This window comes from Sus scrofa, chromosome 18 (genome assembly GCF_054392235.1).
Source record: "Sus scrofa isolate SSC_HxYL_T2T_F1_AM1 chromosome 18, Sscrofa_HxYL_maternal_Yorkshire_Landrace_v2.0, whole genome shotgun sequence".
In the NCBI taxonomy this organism is placed as follows: domain Eukaryota; kingdom Metazoa; phylum Chordata; class Mammalia; order Artiodactyla; family Suidae; genus Sus; species Sus scrofa.
Genome location: NC_139400.1, coordinates 26,117,135 through 26,144,711, shown reverse-complemented (window position 1 = coordinate 26,144,711; position 27,577 = coordinate 26,117,135). Strand labels below are relative to the sequence as shown.

At 48.6% G+C, this 27,577-nt stretch overlaps 1 long non-coding RNA gene across 6 annotated transcripts in view; it reads left to right on the top strand.

Moving 5' to 3' along the window:
* Window positions 1–27,577, top strand: part of LOC110257550 (uncharacterized) — a 416,793-nt gene that overhangs the window by 139,307 nt on the left and 249,909 nt on the right. For 3 of the 6 annotated variants that reach the window (XR_014833815.1, XR_014833819.1, XR_014833814.1), the window contains exon 1: window positions 15,783–15,917. The exons of 2 other annotated variants lie outside the window; for them this stretch is intronic. This is a non-coding gene — a long non-coding RNA (uncharacterized LOC110257550). Of the gene's footprint in view, window positions 1–15,782; window positions 15,918–20,783; window positions 20,926–27,577 lie in introns of those variants that run through there. One more of the 6 variants, XR_014833818.1, reaches the window with a different exon arrangement.

The window sequence follows — 27,577 nt, the reverse complement described above, 5'->3', positions numbered from 1 at the left end:
GAGGAATGAGGCTCTTCTCTAAATGGACCACTGAGCAGGGGAGGCTGTGGGCTGCGGAAGGGGCTCTGCAAGTTTTCCCAGGTCACCAGCTGGTTAGTGGTGGAGCTGAGATCTGTATCCAGGTTGTCTGACTCCAGAACCAGGATTCTCAACCTTGTCTGACAATTAAAGCCACCTGGGGGAGCTTCTGCACGTCCAGATGCCCAGGCTGGGCCTGAGCACAGTTAAACCAGAGCTGCTGGGGGTGGGACCCAGCCAGCAGGAGCTTTTACAGGTCTCTAGATGATGTCAGTTTGCATCAAGGCTGAGAAAACCTGCTCTAGACGAGGGCAGTGGACTGTGGTCCCCGAGCCATCAGCGTCCTTGGGGAATCTCGGGAAAATGCAGATTATTGTGCTGCACCCCATACCTTCTGAATCCTAAACCCTGGGGGCGAAGCCCAGCAGTCTGCCCTTTTGGATTCCTACTCATTTGAGAACCGCTGCTCCAGAGCCGTGCTTCTCAAACAGCAGTATGCCTCTGAGTCACCTGGAGACCACGCCGAGGTGAAGGTACAGATACGGCAGGACTTTAGTGGGGCCAGGGCTTTGGAATTGATGACTCAGATGCTGCTCGTGCACTGATCATGTCTGAGACTCGAGGGAGCGCCGATTCACTTAGCGGGCTGCCTGCAGAGCCCCCAGACTCCCTGCTTCAGAATCACCTGAGATGTTTGATAACAAACAGGCAGATTCCTTGGCCCTGCTCCAGACCTACTGAATTCTACTCTCTGAGGGTGGGATCTGGCAGTGCACATTTAAACAAATACCAGGGAGTTTCTGTAGTGACTCAGCGGAAACGAATCTGACCAGCGTCCACGAGGACGTGGGTTCAACCCTGGCCTCGCTCAGTGGGTTAAGGATCCGGCATCGCGTGAGCTGTAGTGTAGGTCACAGACGAGGCTCGGATCTGGTGTTGCTGTGGCTGTGGTGAAGGCCAGTGGCTACAGCTCTGATCAGACCCCTAGGCTGGGACCCTCCGTATACCTCAGGTGTGGCCCTAAAAAGACAAAAACAAAGAAATAAACAAATACCAGAGTGATTATTTAAAACGCCCTGGTCAGTTTGGGAACCTGGATTCCCGGGGAGCTGGATCAGGATGGTACCTGCTCCTCTCCCAGCAAGTCCCTTGCAGTCTCCAGGACTGGCCGGCGAGCCAGCCAGCCAGCCAGCCCAGCAGGGTCTGGACAGCAGGCCGTTGGTGCTATAGCTTAAGAAAAAGAAACCAGCAACAGAGGCCCTCTGGCTGCTGTCAGCGTCCTCTAGCTAAGAACCACATCATGCTGTGCCCACAGGTGCAGGGCGCAGGGCTGTATTAATCCCCTGGTCTCTGATACTGTTCTGTGCACAAATCTGGGGCCCTGTGGTTTGAAATACAACTCTCCCTCCTCCTTTTGCTTCCTGGTGACAGCCCAGACTGCCCAACCACCCCTCTGACCCAGCGACCTTTGCTCAGCCCACAGGCCCGAGGGCTAGGAGCTGGCATGACCACCCTTCTTGGATATACTATAGGCTGCTGTGTCACCCCTGTGTCGACTTAAAAATGCCCCACCTAAAAGTGGAGAGTTAAGTTTTATTGGGGGCAAATTTAGGACTTAAGCCCAGGAGACAACATCTCAGCCTTGAGAAACGGCTCTGAGGACGCCAGAGCGGAGGGAGGATATACGGGAGTTTTTGCAGCAAGGGGCAGGTAGCAGGAACAGAAGAGGTCTGGGCTCACGGAAATCATTCCTTTGAAAGGCACCTCCGCCGTGGGGCCAGGATCCTGAGTTTTCACAGCCTTGGGTTGGGGGGTGCGTGGTGGCACCCTTGGGGTGCTCACCCTTGGGGGTGGCTGTATTCGCAGATGACTGTGATGTCCTTTGTTTTGTCCCCTTCGCTACAGCAGAGGCAGGGGACCTGATGTCCGGGAATATGATCAGGGGGAGGGGGAGGTGCTGCAGCCACGCACGCATTTTACAAAAGTCTGTTGCTGGTCTCCTAGTCACAAGGAGCAGACATCCCCATGAGGATTTTAGTGTTTTTCTAGACATGAGGAGATGCAAGAATTGTGCACATAAAATTTCCTCCTAAACATATCTGACTCTCCGAAGACCTGTTCTTCCAGCTTTCCCAGAGCGCAGAGGACTTCCTTCCTGATTTCCGCCCTGAGCTCTGCTCAAGGGGTCCTGCGGGTCAGCAGCTGCAGTGGCTCATGCTAATCTATGCAGAGGCAGATGGCAAGTGATGGCAGGTGCCAAACTCCAGTTCACGTGTGGCGGCCAGCCGCTTGAGCGTAATGAGCACAGAACAACCGAAACCCAAAGCTCTGGGCTCCAGGTTACCTGGAGGAAGAATTCTGTTCCTGTGGGGAGTGTGCAGGCCCAGAAGCAGGCTCTTCGGAGGTAGTCAGCCTTTGCTCTGGGGAGATCTAGGCTGGTTCTGATAGGGATGGAGTAGGCACAGGTAGTTGTAGAAGTCCCAATAAGGGACCATTTTGGAGCGGGAAACCTAGGGGACATTGGATGTCACTGTAAGTTAGTGATTGCTCAAGAAAGCCGTCAGAACCAGGCAGGCTTGCTGGACCAGTGGAGGCTCGAGAACTGCCTCAGATCCTTGGGTGGGGAATGGGATGAGTCCTGCATTCAGATCCAGACCAAGGGCAGGCGTTTGAAGACCGCCCTTCTGCTGATTTGAATACACACTGTACTGGCTACTAAGGAGGAAAGAGGAAGAGGCAGTCTTTTCCGACCCCCACTCCCCTTGGATGATAAAAATGTAGCCCACCAGATTCTGGGAGCAGAGCCTCCTTGCCTGCCCGCTAGCATCTCTCACAAGCGTCCCATCTTAGTAAATCTGTTTCTTTCTTGTCCACCACTTTGTCTCTCGCTAAATTCCTTCTGCGAGGAGGCATGAAGAACTTGAACCTCAGTAAGTTCAGGTGAGTGATTCTAATATAAAACTGTGGCTTTATGTCCCAATCTGGATTTTGGCTGGGTTCGAGTCCTGGCATGTGGGTTCAAGTCCCAATCTGGGTTCTGGGTACGTTCAGGACATTAGTGCTGCCAGTTTCAGTTCCGCCACAGGGCCCACACATGTCCTTGAACCCGTGCTCCCATAAGCACTGTAGTCCTGTAACCCGGGGGCAAGGTGCGCGGCTAGCTTTCCCAACACAGTATACAGGAGGGCTCAGGAATAACCCGCCTCAGCACCCCCATCCATCTCCCCTCAGATACATCAGCCTTTGCACCTAGTGAGACGCTTAGACTCCACGCTTGGCTGCTTATTCCTTTACATCTTGTAGAATTCTCTTTGAAAATCTAAAATATAAGTATGTTTGAATTGTTTCCTCCCCTGTGAAATGGGCAATCATCCTTTAGGCTGGAATGAGGATTATTTAGTTAATATATGGAAGTAAAATCAGATGAAAGCCTGGTACCAGGTAAAGGCTGTAAAGGTGTTAACTGCCACTGTTGTTTTTCGTACCAGGTAAAGTGAAAAATTGATGCCTTTTGGGGGGGGGGAGGGGTATTACCTGAGTTTCTTCTAGATCTGTTGCTAAACAGGCCACCAAGTAGAGAGCCTGAGGCTGTCTAACAGTTCCCAAGCCATTCTGATCAAAAAGAGGCTAGACTCAGGAAGGAGGGGCAGTTAAAGGACACGAGAACATCCCTTTCATCCCCAGGAATGAGGGACTCTGAGGCCTCTGCCATCTAGAAAGCAGGGCCCAAGATGGTAATGTGACTTGTCTAGGAATCTTATTTGACAGATGAACAGAAATGACCAGCTGGTTGACCTGAATTACAATGATGCCCTGCAGACTAGCCTCAGACCCCTCTATCGGGCTGCAGGCGACTTGGAATTGCTTTGGGGTGGCCCTTTATGATACAGCGTAAGGCCCCTTCTTCCTTGTTCTGCTCTGGATGGAATAATAGCCCTTAAAAAGCCATTTTTGAGGTTTCAGTCGAGGTCTCATTAATAACGTGCAAAGAAACCAGAGGGACGAGTTCTGGCCCCCAGGTGGCTCTGCGGTGAGGGAGGCCCTGCCCTGCCCTTTCTGAAACACAAAGGACTGCTGATCTCACCAGCCAGACTCTGCTTGCCCCTTGCAGGCTGGGAAGGAGACCTCCACCTCTACCCCTTCCCTTCCCCAGTTTTATCTATAGGATACCTGGGACTCAGAGAGGTCGTGTGACTTACCTTGGGTCATGGCTGGATCCTGTCTGATGCAGCACGTTAATAAGATGGTTTCCAGGACAAGGTCTATCTCCTGTGCATCAGCCTGTCGACCAAAGCCTAGTGTAAATGCCTCACGGGTGGACCTCGGGACTTCAAAGAGATTTGCTTGGTGTTTTTTTGCTTTTCAGGGCCACACCCGAGGCACATGAAAGTTCCCAGGCTAGGTGTCCAATTGGAGCTACAGCTGCTTGCCTACATCGCAGCCACAGCAACACTGGATCCGAGCCTCATCTGCGACCTGCACCACAGCTTGTGGCAATGCCGGATCCTTAACCCCCCGAGCGAGACCACGGATCGAACCTGCACCCTCAGGGATCCTCAGTTAATCACTGAGCCACAAAGGGAACGCCTGAGATTTGCTTGTTGATTGAATTAGTTGAGCATTGCTATTTTCTTTCCTTTTTCTTTTTCTTCTTTTTTTGGCTGTGCCTGCAGCTTGCAGTGATTGAACCTGCACCAAAGCCATGATCCGAGTCATAGCAGTGACAATGCTGGATCCTTAACCCAAGGAGCCACCAGAGAACTCCCAAGCATTTCTGTTTTCTAACATTTTCCTAGTTCTATATGTTTGGTTATTGAGTGAGAGAGAAGAGGGTGTGCGTTGGGATATGAAGGCAGTGGGTTTTACTGGAGATCGAAAAGCTTGAGGTTTTGCTTTACTTTTTTGGACATAAGGTGTGTTCCGAGAAGGCCTAGAAGGCTCCAGGACAGGTGGAATCCCATTCTCCTGTCATTTCATGGGGCCCATCTCCTCCCCTTCTCTAGTTCACCTCCACGGTTTCTTCCCAGGAAACAGGAGGTCAGGGGGGCAGACAAGAGAGGGTCAGGGTCGGGGCAGGTGGAGAGGAGAGAGCCTGGGAGAAGGGGGTGGGCAGTGAGGCATACTGTGTGTTTAAACTAAGATGCATGAAAAATGTTCGAATTTCCAGCCTGAGTCCCCAAAGCATGGCTGTATGACCTTCTTGTGTCAGCAGCAGGAGCTCAGGGCTTCCGTCGGAAGTGTCTGCCTTAGAAGGATCCCTGCCACCAGTTTTCAGAGCCTCATCCACTGCAGCCCATTCGGTCATGGTCTTTTGGCTCCATCCCCTCTGCCTTGCATCTCTCCCCTGTGCTTTCTTAGAGGGGGCTCTGCTCCAGGACTTTATCTTCAGAGTGGCCTCCAACCCGAAACTAAAAAGGAGGGCATGTCTGTGGTCCCTGCTCAGCTGCTTCAGGCTGTGAGGCCTGAGGACAGCAAGTCGTATGTATGCCGAGGCCATGGGGACTGAACCGTGTTATGCTGCCCATGGCAACTGATATCGAGGCCACTTCTCTGGCCGGGTTGCGCCTGTCTTTGAGAACTGCTGCACCTCCTTTGGGGTTTGAGAGTTTGTGTGGTTTTCCCTCCCCACACATGATGTGGTAATTTTCTTTTCTGGCAGTATTCACACACACACACACACACACACACACGTGCAGTCACTTCCTGAGCTTGGCTGACATATGAATACGTATCCTTAGCTGTTGGTGTTGGAGAAGCTTCTGGAACACTGCCTGGGAGTGTGAGCCTGAGGAATTCCATTATGGATCTCCAGGTCGATAAGGAAACTAAGGTACCACTGTGGAAATAATACGTAGTTGGAGCTGGACACCCGGATTCCACTTGGTTTTGTTTCCAAGCAGCTGTGGGCAAGTCCCCTACGTCAGTGAGACTCCCTTTCCTCATCTACTTATTGGGATAAAGTATTTATCTCGAAAGGCTACTCTGAGGATTAAATCACATTACGTAAGATAATGGCTGTGGAAATGTCTACAATGACTGATAAAAACGTTTTGATGGAGAACAGGTACCATTTGTGTGCACGGTGAGAGTCTACAGAATAGGTACCATGGACCCTTTAAACAAAATGTCAAATACACATAGGATATACCATCTGAACCATTTTTAAGTGTATAGTTCAGTAGCGTTATGTCCACTTTGTCCTGCAACCAACCTGGAGGAACGTTTTCATTTGGCAAAGCTGAAACTTTATACCCATGAAACAGCTGCTCCCCACTTCTCCCTCCCACAACCTTTGGTAACCACCGCGATACCCTCCGTCTCTATGGATCCAGCTGCTCTAGATACTTCATGCAAATGGAATTGTACAGTGTTCGCCTTTCTGTGTCTGGCTTATTTCCCTTAGCATTGTGTCCTCAAGGTTCGTCTATGTTGTAGCGGGATTCAGAATTCCTGACTTTATGCTGGTGAATGGACGCCTGGGGGCCCTTAGATACCTTCAGGATGGGGCAGGTCACCAGAGAACCAACAGAGTGATAAGGGGGTTGAAAGTTTCAGCCCGGTTCCCTAGCCTCCCAGGAGGGGAGAGAGAGGAATTGAAGATTTCCAATCACCAGTTGCCAGCAATTTAATCAATCATGCCTGCAAAATGGAACCACCGTAAAACCCCCTAGATGACGGGGTTCGGGGTTCGGGAAGCTTCTGGGTTGGTGAGCATTTTGAGGGGGCGGGAGGGAGATTGTTCAGAGGGGACATGGATGTGCATTTCCTTGTGCATTTCTTCCCTCTGGCTTTTCCTGAGTTGTATCCTTTTTAAGAAACCCGTAGTTAACGTAAAGTGCTTTCCTGAGTTCTGTGAGTTGCTTTAGCAGCTTATGGAACCAGAGGGGAGCTTGCGAGAACCCCTGGATTTGTAGCCAAGTCAAAATTAAAGCGTGGGTATCCTGGGGACCTGACTCTGGGTCTAGTGTCTGAAGTGGGGTCAGTCTTCTTGGACTGAACCCTTAAACCTGTGGAGTCTAAGGTGCAATCCAGGTAGTTGATGGTGGAATTGAATTGAATTTTCGGACACCTGGTTGGTTGAAGAATCAGAATTGGTTGTTATGAGGAAAGATCCCTCAGTGGCCTAATCCTTGAACTCTCATGCCAACTAGAATTGCCAGCCTTATCTAAAGATAAAAACAAGCAGCCACCAGAGAATTTGCTTGATAAAACCATGCTTTCTAAGCGACAGCGGACAGTACAGACGACTTGGGAAGAATGGCTCAGTGTGGAGTGAGACCAGAATCAGAGCTGTGCTGGAGGGAAAATGAGTCTAAGCGGGAGAAGGTATTTCCCTGCATATAACCCATCAAGGATGAAGATTCAGGAGTTCCTATGTGGCTCAGCAGGTTAAGGATTCAGCATGGTCACCTCTGTGGCTTGGGTCACTTCCGTGGCATGGGTTCCATCCCGGGCCTGGGAACTTCCACATGCCACAGGTGTGGCAAAGAGAAAGGATAAATATCCAGAATACAGTTGGCCCTCTGTACCTGCACCTTTCACATCCTTGGGTTCAGCCAACTGCAAATCAAAAATATTTTTTAAAAATTCCAGAAAGTTCCAGAAAGTAAAACTTGAATTTGCTGTGCACCAGCAACTATTTACATAGCATTTACATTGTATTTACAACTATTTGCATAATATTTGCATTGTGTTTGGTATTATAAGCAATCTAGAAATGATTTAAACTGTATTGGAAGATATGTGTGGGTATTATGTAAATATTATGCCATTTTATATAAGGGACTTGAGCATCCATGCGGATTTTGGTTTCTGCAGGGGGTCCTGGCACTGATCCCCATGAATACTGAGGCATAGTTGAACATGAAGAATTCCACAAATCAGTAAGAAAAAGATAAACAAGCCAGTTAAAGCTGTCAAAGGATAAAGAGGAAGCGATTCACACATGAGGAATCCTGAATAGCCAATAAATATATGAAAACTGTTCAGTCTTACTAGTAACCAGAAAACAAACAAAAAAAATCCCACAATGAGATGCCATTTCATATCTTTTAGTTTAGAAAAATTTAAGAAGTCTGATAATATCAGCAAGAATATGGGATGATGGGAACTCTCTTATAATGCGGGTGGGGATAGCCGATTTGGCAGAGTCTGGTAGAATTTAAGAGGCGCAGACTCGGTGGTCCAGCAGTTCCTCTTGTGGGTGTATGTCCTCCAGAGACAGTCGTAGGCCGACAAGGAGATGTGCGCAGAGATGATTGTTTCAGCCTTCAGCCTTCAGGCTCGAGAGGGTCTCCCAGTAAGCCTTTGCAGAGTATTATAAATAGCTTGAAGCCATTTCCATAAAATTTAAAAACACATAAAGTAACACTACATACTTTTCTGGAAACACGTGTAGTAAGACGAATTACATAGACATCAAGGTTATACACTGATTTCAGAGACTTGTCTTGCAGAAGAGCGTAGACCTGAGGACTTTCTACCTTTCATGCTCTGTTTCTCTGAAAACAATCTTAAGCCACATGGAAAGGTTTAGCAGTTGTTAATTTTCTGTGGTAGATAAGGGGGTATTTGTTTTATTTTTTCTAAGCGTATTTATTTATTTCTTTATTCATTTTGCTTTTTAGGGCTGCACCCGCGGCCTATGGAAGTTCCCAGGCTAGGGGTCAAATTGGAGCTGCAACTGCCAGCCTACACCACAGCCCCAGCAACATGGGATCCGAGCCGAGTCTGCGACCTACACCAACGCTGAATCCTTTAACCCACTGAGCAGGGCCAGGGATCGAATCTGTGTCCTCACGGATATCAGTTGGATTCGTTACAGCTGAGCCACAATGGAAACTTTTTTTTTTTTTTTAAAGTTTTATTGAAGGATAGTTAATTTACATGGCTGTGATAATTTCTGCTGTACCGCAAAGCAACAGAGTGACCCAGTCATACATATATGCATATCCATTCTCTCTGATTCTTTTCCCACATGATTTCTCTATGTTTGAAATATTCCATAAATGTATTCCTTTAAGTAAAAAAGAGAATGAAATCCTTCCTAATCTGGGAAAACCTGGATTTTGTAATTCCTCTGGCTTCTTGCGCTTGCCTCCGTGAGTATTGTTTCTTCTCCAGATTTGTGGTGGAAGAAGCTTGCTTGGGACTAGGCTGAAAGGCAAGAGAGAGTGCTCTTAAAGCCCTGGTTGCTGATCATGAAGGCGAGTGGAAAGTCACCCAGTACAGGGGTCCCGTTCACCTCTTGCCTGGGAAATGGCCACTAAGCATCTGCTAGTATGACCTTGGCAGCAGCAAACTCGCTACCTCCTGCACTCCTGACCAGTCCACTGTGGGTGACATCTTCAGGGTAAGCTCGGGAGCCTTCTACACAGGCTGGTGAGCTGCAGCTTTTTACTTTGTTGCTTCACTCCAAGAGCAATAACAGGGAGTTTCCATGGCTGTGGCTGTGGCTGTGGCTGGCAGCTGCAGCTCCGATTTGATCCATAGCCTGGGAACTTCCATATGCTGTGAGTGTGGCTCTAAAAAGCAAAAAAACAAAACAAAACAACAACAACAAAAAAACAAACAAACAAACAAACAAAAGCAATAGTGTGGATGCCCCTCTGTCCAGACCTTGAATGGGAAGCTTCCCACGACTCACCATTCTGTTCACCCTTCTTTAGATGCTCTAAGATATGGCAGCCGGCATCCAAAGATGCAGTAAGTGCCGTGGTTGTGATGCGATTACATCAGAGCACAGGGAGCCTGTAATTCACATGAACTGGATAGTGTACTTTCATATGTTTGCATTAGGTCCTTAAATGGCCACATCGTAGTATTGCTTCGAATTAGGTTTGTGATCAGTGACTACCTAGCTGCCCCAGAATCCTTTTCACATAAATAGCTGCCAAGTTGCTACTCCCTCTGCCATCATTCTGCATTTGTGCAAGTGAATTTCAGAGATTGCTGCTGGGCTCTGCATTTATACTTGTTAAGCTTTATCTTTGTGGCTTCGGCCAGGCATTCTAGACTTGCCATCATTCTGAATTTTGATATGTCATCTATGGCATGTGCTTTCCCCACCAGCTTGGTGTCATCTGGATAATTGATTGACATTTTCAAAGAGACTGGGCCAAGGACAGAATCCTGTAGTGAAGCAGTGAAAACTTTTCTCTGGATGGACCTAGACCCATTCATCAGCTACCTTTGGTTTCAGTAGTTCAGTTGGCCGTAAATCTACCTTAAATTATTATCATCTGATGCTGTGAGCGTGCAAGAGAGAGAGTGGTTAGGAAGACTCAGTATTGTGAAGATGTCAGTTACCTCCAGATGAATCAATCCATACATTGAATACAATTTAAGGCAAAATGCCAACAATTTTTTTTTCAGAGCACCTGGTAAGCTGATTGTAAAATTTTTTTGGGAGAGCAGAGGAAGGACCAGGAATACCCAAGATAATCTTGAGGAAAAAACAAGAATTGGGGAAATCAATTTACCAGAAATTGAGGTTTATTATGAAGATTGCCCAAATAATTGGGCACTTTGGTATTGGAACAGAAAATGACAAAGAGTTCAAAGGAACAGAAAAGAGAGCTCAGGAATAACATCACAAATATACGGAAATTTGACGTGTGAAAGGTACACTGCCAAGTCTGTTAGGAATGCACATGCTATTTTAAAAATGGCAATGGGATACCTGGTAATCTGTGATGGGAAAAATTCTATTTCTATTTCAAACCTATACCGAAATAGATTCTAAGACCTTTAAAGACATAAATGAGAAAAGGAAAACTTCAAAATATTGGGGAAATTGTAAGGAAATATCTTCATGACCTTAGCTGTAGAAAGGGTTTCTTAAACAAAATGCCCAAAGTGTAGCCAAAACGAGAAGATTGATAGATTTGACTATATTAAAACTAAAAGTACTCCTATATCAAAATAGAAGTTAAAAGTCAAGTTATAGGCTTGGAGAAGATGTTTGTCAAGCTTATAAAAAAAATGAATAATTAGGAGTTCCCTGGTGGCCTCGTGGTTAAAGATGGCGTTGTCACTTTTGTGGCTCGGGTTACTGGTGGGGCTTGGGTTTGATCCTTAGCCCAGGAACTTCCACATGCCACGAGATGGGCTTAAAATATATATATATATATATAATATATATATGAATAGTTAGTAACCAGAACATGAGAAAGCCCCTTATAAGTCCATGTGAAAAATATGAATAACATAACAGGAAGATGGAAGATATGACCGGAGAGGTTTATGAAAAGGGCGTCTAAATGACTAGTGGATGTATGAGAAAATGCTCAGCCTCTTTAGTAAACAGGCAGATGCAAGTGCAGACCACAGTGAGATATATTTCTGACCTGTCGGATTGATGAAATTTAGGAAATCTCATAATAGCAGGTGTGGGTAAGACTGGGGAGCAAGGGGAGCCATCACATGCTGATGGAAGGTTTCACCGGTACCGTCGTGGAGAGAAAGTTTGGAAACAGTCTGTAAAACTGAAAATGTTCATACCTTGTGGATACGTAATTTCATTCCCAGGTGTAAATTCTGGAGGAATGCACGTACGCACGAGGAGGCACTTGCATGCGGTGTGGTGCAACACTGTGAGCGTGACAGCACTTGAAACAACCTGGACGATCATCAGGAGACGAGTGAGTGGATAAATTGTGAAACATTCCTTCAGTGTCCTGGTTTCCACTGATGGAAATGACTGAACCAAATCTACGTGTATCATATGGATGAATCTCAAAAACATAATGAGCAAAGAAAGCAAGTAGCAAAAGGATACGTATGTGTGATGCCATTTATATGAAGTCCAAACCCGTGTAAATGCTACAACAATATCAGGGGCGGCAAACTGTAGCCTGCGGGCCAAATCTGATTAAAGAACGCCTATTTTTATAAAGTTTTATTGGAACATAGCTGCACCCATCTGTTATCTCTGGCTGCTTTTGTACTACAAATGCAGAGGTGAATAGTTGCAACAGAGATAGGATGCTCTGAAAAATCTAAAATATTTGCTCTCTGGCCCTTTGTATATATGTGTATTAGGCAACGTTCATGACTTGTGTACAAGAAAAGGTTGTTTTCCACACTGGAATGGCCAAGTAAGCTTTCTGGGTCTTCTGGGGTAGCTTAGCAGTCATTGAAGACCCAAGATCCTTCCCAGAGGGTTCTCTGTCATCCTCGAGATCTAAGAAGGCATCATTTCATGATCCAAGAAGGGCGCAGCTCCCATCACTGCATCCTTCTTCTGCCAGTGTGAGGAGGGCAAAAGGCAGGGTTCCCCTGGCATCTTCATCTTAAGCATGTGACCCAGAAGTTAGACACACCCCATTGGTAATAATTTTTTCACATGGCCGCACCAACCTCGAAGAAAGCTAGGAAGTACAGACTTCCCTTGAGCCATTATGTGCTCGCCACAGATCCCGTGACCATGAAAACATGACATGATGTCTGTTGCGGAAGAACGAGGAACATCTACAAGCAGCTTATTTGTCATAAAGACTGAAAACCGATTGGTTCTCCACCCTGACGCAGGATGGAATGCTGTGAGAGAGAGGCACATTTGAAAGAGGTAAAGAAAGAGCTAGGAATTCGAGATGTAGTTTTATGCCTTAAGGTCTTGGCAGCAGAAGCCAAGTCGAATCTATACATCCTGCAATTACGCACGCACACCCCCGTATATATTTAACTGGAAGAGAGTAGAATAATAAAAGGAAAATTTCGAAGGCGGAATAAGAAGGCCATGAGGAGATAACTCACTGTTGAAAGATAATAAAATATACCAAGTGAAATGCCAATATACAGCACAGTGTGTTGGTGCAGGATCTTATTGGGCTAACGAAGCTATAGTTGGTATACATTTTTGACCACTTTATTATGGGTGTCTGTTGATGCTGGCAGTTGGAGCCAGTAGGTCAAGGGCCTTGGGACAGGCTAGAAACACACTGCCTAAAAATATGCCTTGGTTATTTTGTACTTTGACATCCCGACGTTAAACAGGGAATTTTTTTTTTTTTTTTTTTTTTTTTTTTAGGGCTGCACCGGCGGCATATGGAGGTTCCCAGGCTAGGGGTTGAATTGGAGCTCTAGCCGCTGGCCTCCGCCACAGCCACAGCCACTCGGGATCCTAGCCGAATCTGCGACCTACTCCACAGCTCATGGCAATACTGGATCCTTATCCTACTGAGCAAGGCCAGGGATCGAACCCACATCCACATGGATCCTTGTTGGGTTCATTACTGCTGAGCCACAGGATGCAGAATCCTAAATAGGGAACATTTAGGGAGGAGGTGGAAGAATTTCACAGGTGTGGGCAAACATGTGTGATCTCTTAGAATACTTACGTGGTCACCTGGGGAAGAAGTTGGTAACTACTCTTGTTTGGGGCTTCCGTCTGGCTGATATTAGGTGCCTGCAGAAAGGGTTGAAAGGGGCAGAGCCCTAGACTTTAGAAAAAGAACTCAGGTGGAGGAACGGCCCTGCCATGCCGGTGGGCGCATAGAGTGTGGACCCGTTCAGGAGAGCCCTCTCTCACTGTTTAGTTAAATTAAGAGTGCATTTTCCATAGAAGCCAGCAATTTCATCTCTGGGCATCTCTCCCAGAAAAATTCTTTCTCAGGTCCCTGGTGGCAGGTGTGAGGAAGCTCATAGCTCATCGTTCCATGGAGGTGGGGAGCTAGAGGCAGTCTGGGCTCCCATCATCAGGGGAGTGCATAGCACAGTGTGGCAGGTGCTCCCTGTGGACCACTGTGCCGTGGTTCGAAACAGAGGCTGGATACACCCACAGCATCGAGGGAGGAGCTGGAAAACACTGCTGATGAGAGGAGTTAAGGAAAAGGGCATGAGATCTGTAGCGCAATAACTTTGATCTACATGAAAAATGCAGGCACACAAAACCACAATGCGCATTTTCTGGGAACATACACAAGTTGAAAGAGGCACGTTGACGCATTAAAATGGTTGCTAAGGAGGGGGTGAGAGAGACCAACCCCCAAAATAGTGACTCTGGAAAAAAAAAGGGAGTTCCCTTGTGGTGCAGCAAGTTAAGGATCAGGCATTGTCACTGCAGCAGCTCAGGTCATTACTGTGGTGCGGGTTCGATTCCTGGTCTGGGAACTTCCACATGCCGTGGGCATGGCCAAAAAAATAGAAGGTGACTCTCTTTGCATTCCGACTCAATCCCTTGCCATCCCACTGGCTCTGGCCTAGATGTGCCGCTTTGACTTTTATTCCTTTATTAGATCGAGCATCTCTTACTTGGCTCTCTCGGTGTCTAACCACAGCCGTGCCCTGAACGCCACTCTGCTTTGACATCTTGCTATTGCTCTCTGACCACACTGCTCACCTTCTGGTCTTGCCTTCATTCCTCCCAGCTCAGTGCTGACAGCTTGTAGTGGTTTTGCTCTGCTACGCGGCCATACAGATCAACTGGGGTGTAGAAGATGGACCTGCTTGAACTCGTGATGGATCAGTAGTGGCCCAATAAAGCCGTGCTTGCCTCCATCTGCTGTCTCCCCAGACCATTTGTCTGCCCTCCACCCTCTCTTCCCCAGGCCTGGGGCGCTTGCTCTGGAGGACCTGGGCCCTGTCTGTGCCGTCTTTTCCCCTAACTCCAGCACATAGCACCTCTGATGTTTCTTTAATACTTTGACATGTGCTGGTAATATTTTTATAGAAACTTTTTTTTTGAGTTTGTACTGAGGGGTCCTGTTTATTTATTTATTTATTTATTTTGTCTTTTTAGGGCCACACCCGCAGCATATGGAGGTTCCCAGGGTAGGGGTCAAACCGGAGCTGTAGCCACCAGCCTACACCACAGCCACAGCCACTCGGGATCCGAGCTGCGTCTGCGACCTACACCACAGCTCACGGCAATGCCGGATCCTTCACGCACTGAGCGAGGCCAGGGAACGAACCCACGTCTGCATGGATGCTAGTCGGGTTCATTAACCACTGAGTCACGACGGGAACTCCCTAATATAAACTTTTTTAACTTCAAAAGCCAAGCGCTGATTTCATATAAATGAACATGCATGCATGATTGGAGAATGGCTGAAAGCCTGGTACTCTGGGCCACATGTGCAGGGACCTCTGTGTCATGAACACTGTGCTCCATCCAACAGAGTGGGACCGCTCTCAGGAAGCTGGTGACGTCAATTAAAGGCTCAGTGGCCAAGGGGTTACCTGGAGGGCAGGTAGTTAGAAGAGGCGGATCTCTGCTTCCACCTGCCTTCAGTTGAGAATCAATCATTTGGAACCACTGGTCTCCTTGGCTCTTGGCCAGTTTCCATGTTTCTTGGCCGTGATGCAGAGGTGGATTGTACAGACACGCGCGTATGGGATGGGTGGCTGAGCGTGTGTGCTGTCTGTAAACTCCAGGACCAACAGCATGCCTGGCCACATGTGTTCCTGGCACCAGTTAGGCCCCTGGTCTGTGAGACCTGGCCAGGTTTGCCCAGGGCTTGGTGCCGTGGCACAGCCATGCAACACGGGGAGTGGTAAGGACTTGCTTCAGTGCTTTATGACAATCTGCTGTCTGTTCTCTGGGGGAGAACAATCAGGCTGCTGGAAGATGGTCGTATTACCACCAAAAGTCCCCATGAGTAGGAATTGGCTCAGTGATGACGACTGCAGTCGGTAGGTTTACGGAGGCTAATTAAACACCGGAGCCCGGGGCTGGAAGCCTCTCCGACTCAGCTGCGGTGATTAGACCACGGGGCATAATGGCTTTGCTAAGGTATAAACGGCCTCCTCCACCAGGAGGAAGCGAGCTAAAGCTCCACCAGCGACGTGATTCCAGGGCCGGGCCTTCAGAGCCCAAGGAATTTTGACAAAGGAAACCTGACAGAGGAATTTGAGACTCTTCTGGATGCAAGCAACAGAGCGGGGAATCTATTTTGGATGTGAGTCTGTTATAATTTCTCTTACGATCTCGTGGCTTATGTAGGATATATGTCACAGTGGTGAACTCGAGTTTACTCTGGAAAATCCCGGCCATGTGGGCATTACCAAACAGTTGATGTGGGGTGTTTGTATTATACAGCAGTTGATATAAGATGCTTGGGGATAGAGTGGGAATAACAATATGTAAATGCCGGCAGTAGACCAACAGTTTTCGGTTTGACGAGTCCAGTAAAACAATGCGTCTTTTAGATATTGCTGATTCTCTCAGCAAAAGCAGCCCAAGAAGATATGCCAAGAAGATATGCTTTGACTCTGGTGGAGAACTGAGTTAAATCTAGGGCACAGGGACAGGAAAACCCTGCAGGGGGGGTGATGACTACAAGTTTAGGCTATTTGGGTTCTCGACTTTGACCCTTAATTGTGTGATCCTGGTCAAATCACTCGACTTCTTGGTTTTCTTTTCTGTGATAGATTTAATTAGGACTTTCCTCACAGGGCTGTTGAAAACATTGAGTGAGATAATGCATGTCAGGTGTTTAGCACAGTGGCTAGAACATAGAAAGTGCTAGATAAAATTTGTTAATCATATTACTGTCTCACTCTCTCATTAACTATCGTAACACACTAGGTATTTGTTTGTTTCTTTTTACCTAGTTGGGCTCCTGGATGAGTAAAATTCCAACCTCAGCAAGGACAAAAATGGTCTATCATAATTTTTTCCCCATTTTATTTTATTTTAATTGAGGTATAGTTGATTTACAGTGTTTCAGGTATACAGCAAAGATATTCAGTTTTTATAATGCGTATATGTTCCTTTTTAGATTCTTTTCCGTTTTAGGTTATTACGAGATATCAGATATAGTTTCCTGTGCTGTACAGTAGGTCCTTGTTGTTTCTCTGTTTTATATATGGTAGTGCGTATCTGTTAAGCCCAAATTCCTAATTTATCCCTTCCCCCTCTTTCCCCTGGTCTGTAATAATTAACTCAGAAGTAGATGGTAATGAGGTCATAGGATCACATCTGTAAGCTGCACCTGAATAATCCATTCCATTAAACTCCATTAAATTAGAGTTTAAAAGAGCAGAGGCGTAGACCATGTGGTAGGATTTATGGGGTTGAAGCTGAGGCCCCATCCCTATTTTGCCTCCGGCCACATTTCCACTCATACAAAGAATGCCCATTCTTGCTTTGGCATGGTTTAGGACTGACTAGCAGAGCATCATGGTAACAGCACATCCATTGGAAAGGCCCTGTTGGAATTCCCTTCCTGGCTCAGTGGGTTAAGAACCCGACTAATAGCCATGTGAATTCGGGTTTGTTCCCTGGCTTCAATTAGTGGGTTAAGGATCAGCTGTAAGCTGTGGTGTAGGTCGCAGATGTGGCTTGGAGTTGCTTGCTGTGGTATAGGCTGGCAGCTACAGCTCTGATTCGACCCCTAGCCTGGGAACTTCCATATGCCTCAGGTGTAGCCCTGAAACAAAAAAAAAAAAAGAATGGCCTCAGCCCACTGTTCTCTCTGACCATTTCCCAATCTGAGTCCTCAGCTCCAGGGCTGCTCCCCCCGCCCCAGCCTCCCATGAGGTTTGGCATCAGCAAGCTTTCAAAAGTATTTATTGCACGGATAAGAGCCTGCTGCCCGGATGGGTCCTTGGCTGCCAGGAGCTGACGTCTGGAGGCGGCAGTTTGTATGCAAATGTGGCTGATTGCCTGCATCGTCTGAGGCTTGGGCTCTAGCCTTTCTATTTGCCCCTGGAGAGAGACCCAGGAGCTGTTACCCATCTGCCCTCCCCCTTCCCTCCCCCTCTGCCCCTGTCCCCCAACCCGGTCTTCCCAGAGAGACCCATAACGTTGTATTCAGCTCATTATGTCCTGGGTAAAGACGGATCCTTCATTTTGAGAATAATAACCACATGTCCAGGCTCAAATGCGGTTTCTGAGGCCCAGTTGGGGACACTGATGAAGGGCCTGATTGGAGCTGGGGAGGGTGGCATGGGGGTGAAGGGAGTGTCCAGGCTCCCACAAAACCATTCTTTTCTCTGCCGGCTGGGAGGCAAAGGCTTGCTTTTGCGTTGGGTGTTGATCCTATGTGCCTGCTCTGATGCTCGTGTCGTGGTGGTTGGCCCCAGAGCCCTGGATGCTCTAGGACCAGGGGCTTCATTCTATGGGGGAGTCCGTGACCTTTGGCTTTGCTGGTTCACGGGAATCCGATGGTTCATGACCTTGGGAACATTGTTATGACTTAGAGAGCTGTAAAAATACAAAGGCTTGGGTTACAGTCCCTGAGATTGGGATTTAATTGGTCCAGAGTGTGGCCTTAGCATTGGGATCTTTAAAGGTGACTTTGACGTGTAGCCTAGGCTGGGAACCCCTACCCTCCCCGGGGTCATAAGAGACTGGGTTTTGGGTGCATAAACCCAAACCCTCATGTGTTAATGCAAAGCTCCGAGGGCGTGAGCCATTCCATTGTCCAGCAGTTCTCCCCGTGGTAAAAAAGTCAACACGGAGAGCCCGCCCACTCCCAGAAGGGAGGGAGGCATTCCTAGGGGAGGGGGGCTTTGTGGTGGTGAAGAACTCAGGCGCTGGGGTCACATGGACTTGGTTTATGTCCTGGGTTCCCTGTTTCAGGGTGCGAGGCAGGGAGCAAAGCATTTACCCTTGCCAAGCATCACCTTTGTCATCTGGAAAATGGCTCTAGTAATAGCTGCCACCACAGAGGAGTCGTGAGGATTGAGGAGCGCGTGGCGAGAGTATGGAAAGGAGCTTGTTGAATGTGCTTACAGGGATTAAGGTTCTCCTTGAGAAGGAGGTACCATTATCATAATAACACCTGCTGTCTTGGAGCTTGGATGGCCTGGTGCTCAACTGTCTTCTGTGGGGTGATAATTAATAATGCTGCCTAATAATTCACTTCCTATTTATTTATTTAGTTCCTTTACAATGTTGTATTAGTTTCCAGTGTTCAGCCAAGTGATTCAGTTATACATACATACCTATTTTTTTTCAGATTCTTTTCTCCTATAGGTCAGTACAAAATATTGCGCATAGTTTCTCTGTGCTCTACAGAAGGTTCTTGTGGGTTATCTATTTTATGTATGGTAGTGTGTATACCTGAATCCCAAACTGCTAATTTATTCCTCTTCCTCCCCCGCTTCAGTAACCTTAAGTTTGTTTTCTGCATTTACTGTTTGCTGAGCATGATTCTAAACCCTTTCCCTCTATTAGCTGAGGAACAGAGAGGTTAAGCAACGTGCTCAGGGCCCACAGCTAATGAATGGGCTTTAAAAAGCAGCCAGTCTGATTCTGGGCTTGTCCCTGACAACCACACTCTTCGGCAGCTCCAGATCCTCCCACCACGTGGACCGGAACACCCGGGTGTGATCAGAGGGCCTCTCCTCTGGTCAGTGCTGGAAGGAGGAGGGATGTGTTCACAGAAATGTGATCCTGCCTGGAGAGTCTGGAAAAGGGAGCGTGGCTGTTTAGGGTGGCATTCTGCCAAGCCATTGATTAGATCACAGCCTTCATTAGCTGCATGCCCATCCTGGGGATTGCTCTGGTCACCTTGATCAGACCTGGGGGTGGGCACTTATGTAAGCTGACGGCCCAGTTCATCACTTTCTGCTGATCTTCATGTGGCAAACTGACTTAGTAGATTTGTGTGTGTGTGTCTTTTTAGGGCCGCACCTGCAGCATATGGAAGTTCCCACGCTAAGAGTCAAATCGGAGCTGCAGCTGCTGGCCTACACTACAGCCACAGCAACACTGGACTTGAGCCACATCTTTCACCTTTGCTGCAACTTGCAGCAATGCCAGATCCTTAACCCACTGAGCAAGGCCAGGGATTGAACGTGCATCCTCATGGATACTAGTCGGGTTCTTAACCCGCTGAGCCACAGTGGGAACTCCCTTAGCAGATTTCTGACACTGACATTTTATTTTATTTATTTATTTATTTATTTTGCAGGCTGAGGAACTTATTTTTATTTATTTTATTTATTTTATTTTCCCACAAGTTATCCTTACATGTATACATTACATTTTTTTCCCCACCCTTTGTTCTGTTGCAACATGAGTATCTAGACATAGTTCTCAATGCTACTCAGCAGGATCTCCTTGTAAATCTATTCTAAGTTGTGTCTGATAAGCCCAAGCTCCCGATCCCTCCCACTTCCTCCCTCTCCCATCAGGCAGCCACAAGTCTATTTTCCAAGTCCATGATTTTCTTTTCTGTGACACTGACATTTAAAATGCTGGTAGTCAGCTCTCCAAAGGATGGTTCCTGATTAGGGCCTCTCTGGGCTAGTTGCCCACCCTGGAGTGTTCATTTTAGGGCACCCCAAGTGCTAACCACCTCTAAAGTGTACTGAGAGATAGTTTTACCTACATCCCATCTTGTTTATACTAAAGTATTTTAAAGTAGATTACAAGCAATATAAATTGTTATTAAGTAATAAAATTACAAGCAATGTAACAGCCTTCTGGGGGGAGGGTCTTTTCCTTGAACTTCTTCCCAAATGTTGTGACGGACATATATGCAGAGAGAAGCCCATAGGCTCTGCAGAAGAATGTAGATACATGAGGCCCCTGCAGGAGAGCTCCATGTAACGTGCTTTATCAGAATTGCATGGAGCCTTTTTGCTGGACATGGGTCTGCTCACATTATTGGCTCAAGTTGGGTTCTCCCAGAGCTGGGGGTGTGGGGGGAGTGGAATTGGGAAGACCCTCCAGGCCAGCCCCCAACCTGGTCCTCAGATCCTGCCTCCCTGCTCCTCGGGGCCTTTGGCAGAAGAGGGTAGATGAGCAGGCAGGGCCGGGCGGGGGGGGGGGGGCTCTGTTGAGACTGGCCCGGGCTGGAGGGAGCAGCTGTGAGACCTGAGCATGCACCTGCCCCTTCCCATCCACTTCCCACACTTGGCTGTATCACTGATCTGCCAGCGATTATTCTCACTGCAAACTCTCTCCAGGACTTCACAGAAGAGAGGAAGCCTGGGATGCTCAGGACGGGCCAGGTGCTTTGCTTGATTTTTGACTTTCTGTGCTTCTCTCTTGTGCCTCCGTCTGTCATTTTGGTTATCCCAGCTCTTCCTCCGCAGCCCTCTGAGAGCCGACGGCCAACCCCTCATGCAAGGCACACCTGCAGATAGGAACAAATATTTACTGACCCCATCATGCACCAGGCGCTGCTCCCTTGTGCATTATATTATTGTGTAAACTTATTCTAGCTGAGAAAATCAAATCTTCAAGAGGTCTAAACATTTCCCTAATGCAAATGGCTATTTTCAGTAGAGCCTGCATCCAAATCCAGGTCATTGGGGCTTCAAATCTAGTGTTCTTCTCCATTCACCACATGGTCTCTGGGTTCTGGCATCTGATGTTAAACAGCAGATGATCCTTCATGGGTGCCTTCTGGTCTGTCCCCCTCCTTGTTCCCTCCACCTGGGGCAGCTTCTGTGGCTCCCCTACCCCTGTTAGCATCCGTTCCCCTTGTGGCCCAAGGAGGAGGGGTCCGGGAGGAAAGCCTGGGGGAAGCTTGCTGTCCATCAGACCTGGGGACCCTGGCTGGGACACTCACGGGGCCCGGGGCGTAATTGGCTGGGAACCCAGCAGTGCCCACTCCAGCTGGCATGGTTCCGTCTGCCTCCTTCAGCTTTGCAGGGAATCCCACGAACTCCAAGTAACAAATGACAGCAAATTAGGAGCTGAGTAGCATAGCAGCTGCAGATGTTATCCGTCAGGTGACCCTCAGAGGCTGGCTGTCATTCTGGGGAAGATTACTGCTAATCCAAGGAAATACCAAGTCCTCAACCTTGGTATAGAAGCTCTATCATTCCTGCCCAGGAATGCTCAACAGCAGTGGAGGTCAGGCATTTTTATTCCTTTATTACAAATCAAGGTGTTTTTTGAGTGTGTGTGTTCGTGTTTGATGGGCTGGGCTGACTTTTCTGTGTAAGTCCTTTGTACTTTTGTGGAGAAACGGGTGTCGCAGAATTAGGCTGGAACTGAGAGCAGGTCCCTGGGTGTTCATGCTGGTTCCACCAGGGCTATGCTGTGTGACTTGGGACAAGTAACTCACCCTCTCTGGGCTTTAGCCAGGGGATTGGAGTCAGAATGAAGGACGGTGTGTTAGTCGCTCAGGCTGCATGACAAAATACCATTCTCTGGGTGGCTTGAACAGCAGAATTTTATTGTCTCACCGTTCTGGAGGTTAGAAGTCCAAGGTCAAGGTTTGGTTTTTCCCGAGGCCTTTCTTTCCTCCTGTTTTGCAGAAGGCTGTGTCCTCACGTGGCCTCTTTTCTGTATGTGCGCATCTCCGGTGTCTCTTCCTTACCGTAAGGACACCTGTCATATTGGATTATTGGCCTATATTGAACCCCATTTAATCTTAGTTACTTCCTTAAAGGCCCTGTCTCCAAATATAGGCACACTGGGGGCTTGGGTTTCAACCTGTGAATTTGGGGGAGACAGTTCAGCCCATAACAGAGGGTTAATGACTGTTTTACTCTCAGACTTCAGAGCTGAGGACTAGCAAAGCTCTCTTTGACTTACTCCGGAAAACCGAAACAGGAGCCAAGGACCTCATTCCTTCCCTGCCTGGGCTCTTCTCAGCCAGGACCCCCTCAGAGGCTGGAGGCAGTGGTACAGCAGGCCGCAGGACCCCTCCCTGGGGTATCACTCTGTGCTTGTCAGCCTACCAGACCCCTCCCCAGAATTCTCCGATGCCCTCTCCTGCTGTCATTGTCCCATGTGTACCTGACAAAGACTCTCAGTGCCCACCCTCCTGGGTCAGGTATGGGCTCCTCCCACTGCTTGCCCCTTTCCAGCTGGAAATGTTCCCCCCACGCCCCCCCCTGGGCAGGGCATGGGCCAAAAACACCCTCTCTCTGGACAGTGTTTAAAGCTGGGGTCTGACCAGAAAGGGCCGGATCAGGGATCTCCTGGTGTCTCAGGCGGGGCGGTGGCCGGAAAATCTCATCAATACCTTCCACAAAAGGGGAAAAAGAATATTTCAGCCTGTTCCCTTTGTGTCTTCAAGCGGTGATAAGGTGCCACCAAAGTGCCAGTCTGAGCTGCGTTCAAATGAAGGATTATTCTGATAAGATGGAGAGGGGAGAGGCTCGGGGGAGGGGGGTGACGCTGGCTTAAGGTTATTAAACAGGAAATGCCTGGCCGGGGCGGATCAGGGGGAAATTACACATTCTGTCACATTTGCTTATTGAATCCCAGTTCTATTGAAGCTGGAAAGGGGAAAAAAAGACCCGACGCCACCCCCATCAACCTCCTTGTAGCTCTTATTAGATTTCACAACCTTTCAATATTAAAATGCTCGTGCCAGTGGCAAAATTCCTTGTCAGTTTTTAATATCAGTAAGGGATTGTGGTATTAGGCTTAAGGGGATGGAGGTGGGAGAGGGAGGGGGTCCAGACAGTCTGCAGAGTCCCCTGTGCCCACAGCCGCAGCTGTCTTTGCTTCTGGGAGCCTGTTGCCCGTGGCTTCTGTTCTCATGCTTAGGACAGGGGTGGCCATCTCAGGGGGACCACACGTCCCGTGGAGCATCACAGTGACAGCCACTGACCCTCACGCTCAGCTGTGGCCTCCTCTCAAACCCTGTCATCAGGTGCTGCTCTAACAAAGGGCCACAGACTGGGTGGCTTCAATGACAGAAAATGATTGTCTCATGGTTCCAGAGGCCAGACATCCAAACTCGAGGTGTTGGCAGGGCCTCGCTCTGACACCTGCAGGGGGGACTTGGAATTTCCTTGACTCGTCTAGCGTCTGGTCTTTGTTGGCCTGTAGATGGATCACCAGAATCTCCTTCCCATCGGCGCACGCCGATTTTTGCTTCTGTGTTGCTCTCCTCTTCTTATAAGGACACCAGGCACATGAGGCTAATAAGGACCCCGGACTGAAGTATCACCTAATTTTTTTTTAATTTTATTTTTTATTTTTTTTGCATTTTAGGGCCACTTGTGTGGCATGTGGAGGTTCCCAGGCTAGGGGTGGAACTGGAGCTGTAGCCACCGGCCTACACCACAGCCACAGCAACGTAGGATCTGAGCCGTGTCTATGACCTACACCACAGCTCATGGGGACGCCAGAACCTTAACCCACTGAGCAAGGCCAGGAATCCAACCTGTGGCCTCATGGATACTAGCCAGGTTCATTACTGCTGAGCCACAACGGGAACTCCCAGTATCACCTAATCTTAATTAATTGCATCTGCAATGGCCTTATTTTTCAAATAGGTTCACATTCTGAGGTCCTGGGGTTTGGGACTTCAACATACCTTTCCTGGGGGCACAGTCAGTCCCTCGCAGGTGCTTCTGTTTGGATTCCCTGCAAAACCAACCCTGAGACAAGCAATATTTCGGCACAGGGAGTTTGGGAAATGATCCCAGGCTGCAGGTGAGGGAGAAGGGGCAGGAAAGAGGGAGTTAGTGAGTGGCTTGTCACTGTGGGCGACGGGAGCCCAGTCCTTCTGGAATTCTCTGAGAGGCCGTGGAAACATGCCTTGGAATTGTATCCCGGGGGGCAAGAAGGTGGGGTGTCTACCCCTCAGATGAGGGTCACTCAGAAAAACATGAACTCCTGGCACTTATACCCGCCTCAGAAGGGGTCGAGGAAGCTCCCGCAGCCAGAGAATGTTCTCCGGGGGAAGGTGGAGGAGGCCTCGGCCGCCCAGGAGGTGGCTCCAGGGCCCCCCTGGGAAGGTCAAAGGCTTTGGCAGGGGCCACCCACCAGGATGGAAGGCGCCTGGGCCAGATGTTGAGAGATTCAAGCAGGTCAGCCTGATGTGAGCTCTGTCCTGTTGGCAGAACTGCATTCTTTCCTGTCCTCTGTGACCCAGGCTTGTTCCTCTGAGGCTGAGCTCCTTCCTGCTTGTTCTCCTGACAGATATCCTGGTTCTTCTGGGTTGGGGGTCCTGCCTGGATGCCTGCTTTTCCCTTCTGGGAACAATCCCTGCCTCTGAGTGTCCGGTAAAACTACTGTCTGACCCCGGCCCAGCCCAAGTCCAAAATAGGATGGTTTCTTAGAGAATTTCTGCCATGAAGTTTATCTCCCACCTGTCGTTTTCTCTTGTGGGGACTGTCTCTGTCCCCAACACAGATGACAGCCATCTCTTTTCTCCTGGAGCCCCTCCCCTGGTGAGCTTAACTGTTCGTGGATTTGGTGAGAAGAGAGTGCTGAGATCAAAGAGGAGGAGTTCCTGTTGTGGCTCAGCAGAAGCAAATCTGCCTAGGAACCACAAGGACACAGGTTCATTCCCTGGCCTCGCTCAGTGAGTTAAGGATCTGGCGTTGCCGTGAGCTTTGGTGTAGGTCAAAGATGCGTCTCAGGTCCCGCGTTGGTGTGGCTGTGGTGTAGACCAGCAGCTGTAGCTCCGATTTGACCCCTAGCCTGGGAACCTCCATATGCCGCAGGTGCAGCCCTAAAAAACCCAAAAAACCAACCAACCAAACAAAAGATCAAAGAGGAGGCTCTAAGCCAAATATTCCCAGAAATCAGCCTAGGAGAGTGGAGAGGCCTTTTTGAGCCAAAGGCTTCCCAGCTCGCAGACAAGCCTACCCAGGAGGCAGGGCTTTCCCTGGGCCACTGACCACCTCCGGCCCCACTGCAGCGGCTCTGCTCCAGGCCCCTCTAGCTGCCCTGCTGGCCACGAGGCCCAGGTGTGCTTGGCAGCCTACACGTGCTGTTCAGCTCTGTGACCCCCATCTTCAAGGTCTTGACTGTCTTGCCCGCTGGATGCTGGGGGACCTGTTGCTGCTGCTGGTGTCTTTCCTGGTTCCTTCATGTGCGGCATCCCCACGGTGCATCAGCGAGCCCATGGGCGAAGCTCAGGCAGGGCCTTGAGGTCTTGAGGAATAATTAGGCACTGGCACAGGGGCATGTGGGTCACATCTTTTGCCACCTTTGAGGGTTCTGCAAGCGGAGGCCAGAAGCAAAGGAGTGAAAGGTAATCGTCATGCGTGGGCTGTACAAGGCTGGCCACGAGGGTGGCAAACGGCTAGGAGTCTGGAGACCAAGATTCTAGTCCTACAGTGGTAACGTTGCTTTCATTTCATTTCATTTTTTTTTTTTTAAAGTCTTTTGTTTTTTTAGGGCCGCAGCTGCGGCACATGGAGATTCCCAGGCTAGGGGTCGAATTGGAGCTGCAGCTGCTGGCCTGGGCCACAACCACAGCAGTGCTGGATCCTTAATTCACTGAGTGAGGTCAGGGTTTGAACCCACGTCCTCATAGATACTAGTCTGATTCATTAACTGCTGAGCCACGGTGGGAACTCCTCATTTCATTACATTTCATTTCAACAGTCACACCTCAGTGTCCACAGGGATTGGTTCCAGGACTGCCTCCTCTTCATACCGAAATCGGAGGATGCTCAATTCTCTTACTCTAAAATGGCATATATAATGGTGTATAACCTACACATATCCTCCTGGATATTTTATGCACTGTATAGACAATGTATGGGCTGTGTAAACAGTTGCCTGTCTGTGGCAAACACAAGCTTTGCTTTTTGGAACTTTCCAGAATTTTTCTGTAAATATTCTCTTTGTGGCTGATTGAATAAACAGATGCAGAACTCACAGCTATGGAGGGTTGATTGAATTTTACTTCATTTGAATGAATGAATGAATGAATTTTAAACTCCTTGTGCCTCAATTTCCTCATTGGCCCGAGATGGGAATAACCTACCCCAAAGCCCAGCATCCCCCAGGTTTGCTGTGACAATAAAATGGGATAACGTCTCTCCTCAGGAAAGTGGTCCTTCCCTGACATGCTCAGCTATAGCAAAGTTATTGCAGGGTTGGTAATAGGATAGAAAATGGATTGACCTAATTTGGAAGAAGGTTGTGGCAGGTGAGTGATCCAGGTGGCATGACACGTCTGCCTTGAATGTGTGAGGTTTCGAGACGGGTAGCGGGAGGGCTGGGCGAGATCGGGGAGGAGGGTGTCTTCTCAGGGCAGGTGGCCTGTCTGTCAGTTCTGATCGTCTGCCTTTCCAGAACTCTCTGTGCCACCTGCCTTCTCTGCCCCGGGGAGGGCTCTGGGGGGCCTTCCCGTGCCCCTCCTGGGAAATATACACACAGCACATCTGTGGTCCGCTTCTTTCCATCCTCAGCAAGCCTTAGCTCATCGTCAGAACGATCTCTGCGTGCTCATCACCAGGCTTGAGGTGAACTCACGGAGGGGAAGGTCCTTTTGGGGCTGGAGTCTGTGAGATGGGAGTACGGATACGCTGGGATGATCCTTTATCTCCGCTCTGAGAAATGGGGAGAATTGGCTAGGGGTTGAATTGGAGCTGCAGCTGCCGGGCTACGCCACAGCCACAGCAGTGCTGGATCCTTAACCCACTGAGCAAGGCCAGGGCCTGAACCTGCCACCTCATGGATACTAGTCGGGTTAGTAACCTGCTGAATCACAGTGGCAGACTGAAACCAGTCTGCTTTGACCTCATCATTTCATCATGTCACGCTGTTTTTAGTGCCACTAGAGGCTCATCCATCTGAAGGAGTTCAAATTGATTGAAATGATTTACACCAGGCCTCTTTTTGGTAATTTGTGCTTTAGTGTCAACCTGAAAAACCGCTTTGGGGACAGAAGTGAAAGATCACCCTACCGATTTCTTTTTTTTCCCCCTCTTTTTAGAAAAATTGAAGTAG